This window comes from Gadus chalcogrammus, chromosome 7 (genome assembly GCF_026213295.1).
Source record: "Gadus chalcogrammus isolate NIFS_2021 chromosome 7, NIFS_Gcha_1.0, whole genome shotgun sequence".
NCBI classification, from domain to species: domain Eukaryota; kingdom Metazoa; phylum Chordata; class Actinopteri; order Gadiformes; family Gadidae; genus Gadus; species Gadus chalcogrammus.
The window spans coordinates 9482624-9485751 of record NC_079418.1 but is presented as its reverse complement, the minus strand read 5'-3'; positions in this window follow the sequence as shown (position 1 = coordinate 9485751).

Below are 3128 nucleotides of genomic sequence, written 5' to 3'. Positions count from 1 at the left end.
ATGATTCTTGTACTTTTTGGGGTCTCTTGTTGTGAGTCGCTTTGGATAAAAAGCATCCTCTAAAATGTTTATGTAAAAACATACTCTCTCTCACAAACACACACTCGTGCGCACATTCACATACACGCACACACACACACACACACACACACACACACACACACACACACACACACACACACACACACACACACACACACACACACACACACACACACACACACACACACACACACACACACACACGTGACGCTTCCTGCATCTTTGCATCAAGTTGAGGAAACTGCGGTTTAGACAACAGGAGAACAGAAAGCACGTATCTGCATGTTCTGGTTCTCAACAGGAAACGTTGAGATCACTCGTCGCCACCTCCACGACCACAACTCATTCCACACAGAGATGTGTGGAATGAGTTGGCGCCTCGTGCAACTTCCCGGTTTGGCCGCGCCCAGAACCACCCCTATGTGTGTGTGTCTGTGTGTGTGTTAGATTAGAGACCAGTAAAGTGCAACTGTCACTGCATTTTAAACATTTGGGGCCTCTACGAATGGTCAAATCTCCTAACCTTAATGCCTTGTTTGTGGAAAACGTCCTCGGGTCAAGGAGATGAAAAGGTGCATCCTATTTGAACATAGGAAAAGACAGATCAGTGGATATCAGTGAACATGTGGATAGATCAGTCTACCAGCCTACCCACTCAGTGGACTGAAGTAAACGTTGCTCATCTATCCAGCACAGATCTAGGTGGACACGCCCACTAGTGATGTCATACAGGGGAGATTTTCGAAACGCCTTGTAAGGCTAATCACTCTCACACCTGGTTCTATAATATGTTCCCTTTAAATATTGCCGCCATAAAGGATTATGGGATACCACTATCTCCTTTCCTTTGGCAAAGGTTGCTCAGGAGTAACCTGTGCTAAAGGAGGGTTTATCGATGCTCCTTTCCTAAGCATTTTTAGAATTCAAACCACCTTTCCTCCAAGCACTTCCGGGTCATCCCCATAGGAAAGGAAATTTCCTATGCAAAAAAAAGAATTTGTAGAGGCCCTGGTCCCTGTGTTTAAAATTCCTTAATGACTGACCCTAGTGACGGTCACCCTTATCCGCTGAATATGGCACTGCAAAGCCAATTCGGTTCATTATTTTGTAGCTAGTGTTGCCAGATTGGGCCTGATTTCCCGCCAAATCTGGCAGCCCTTCCCCGTCAGCATTGCCTGATTAGGCGAGAAATCTGGCAACACTGTTTGCAGCAAAGCTTGCCTGAGCTGGCGCCAGCTGCGGGGTGGATGAACGCTTGTCTTTGTCCATAGTGAGTTCCGATGTATACGGTTTCAGTGTACATCAGTGTGCTTTACTTGACAGAAATTCCATTTTATACAAATAAATTTACATTTATTGATTGTAATTCTAAACGTTTTTCTATCAGGTTATATAGCAATGCACTTTGTTGATAAATATAATATAATAAAAAAATAAAACATAGCAAGTATATTGAATCTGTCTCTTTGAAGGTTCTTCCAAAAGATTCCAAATAGTGATATCTAACCTAATTCTACTCTCCTAACGCTGCTGATTCACTGTGCCTTATTGGCTATATCCTAAACCAATCAGAGTGACTTATGCAATTATGCTTCGAGGCTTACGATGTAAACATCATTATTTGTATTCCTTTGTGAGTTAGGAGGGCCGCAAATCCCCCCATAGTCCTGGCACGTTTAGTGCCTCCCCTGCAAATAACAGCAAAAAGTAACTGAAGTACCTAAAGTCAATAAATAATTAAAGTAACTGAAGTTATTACATAACTAGAATAAATAGAATAACTAAAGTGACTAAAGTAACTAAAGTAATTTAATAACTAAAGTAATTTCAGTAACTAAAGTAACTTCATTAACTTTTTATGCTGAATAAACGCATCATGTTTTCAAACTAAAAAAAGAATCGTTCGAATAATCGCGATTTATACATAGACCAAAATAATCGTGATTATTGTTTTTTCCATCATCGGGCAGCCCTACCAGGGGGGCCGCAAATCGCCCCCTAGCCCCGGCGCACTTAGTGCTGCCCTTGCAAGTTACAGCAAATGTAGCTGAAGTACCTGAAGTAATTTAAGTTACTTAAGTAACTAAAGTAACTCAATTAAAATTACTAAAGTTATTTCAGTTAGGGGGGCCGCATATCGCCCCTCGGCCCCGCCACTTCTAGCGCCGCCCCTGAAAGCACATGTCTCTGACTCTTGTGGGCCCAGTCAGCAGATGGAGGGTGGTCTTCCTCTTGAGCTTTGCGATCCCATCCTTGTTGTGAACCTCCACAGTGTAGACGTCCACCTGTCCCACCACCTGCAGTGCCGCTGCTGGCACTACCAGGGCCCAGCTCGGGCTCAGCACTGTGAACTCATTCTTCTTGGCCCCCCTTCTGTAAACCAAGTCCCCATTCCGCTTCCAGATCAAGTTGTCGCCCGGCAGCACAACAGTTTCTGAGGGCAGCGGCAGCGTGAAGCTCTCGGAGCCGGCCTCCACGTAGAGGTCGCCCATGGGAGGACCTGCCGAGAGAAGAGGGAGGAGCTTGACCTTTGACAAAAAAAACTGGAGGACAGGTAAGAGAGGAGAGGAGAGAGGAGGAGAGCCGATAAGTAGAGTAGAGTAGAGTAGAAAGGAGATGAGAAGAGATATGAGATGAGATGACGAGAAAGGTGTTTGGAGGAAATGATATGAGTAGAGGGATGTCAGGAGAGGGGAGGAGAGAAGATAAGGAGATGATAGATGTGATGAGATAAGGAAAGAAAGTAGAGGCTATAACTGAATGTAAATGTGAATATGTTATAACTAAATGTAAAGTTACATTTGTTAAACTAACTGTAAATATAAATATGTTGTCACTAAATGTAAACATAAATGTTCTAATAATGCAATTAAAAAATGGTAACACTAAATCTTAATGTTATTATAATTATATGTCGATGTCAATTATTAGTTTAGATGGCTTATTTCTATCATGCTGGTGAATATTAAGACATTTCATGCTAGACTTGTAAACATAACAATGTTCATGTAACAATGGACTATTGGTTTACTATTCTTTGAACAAGAGAGGCCTCATATCATAAAGGCTATGCCTGATGAGTATGA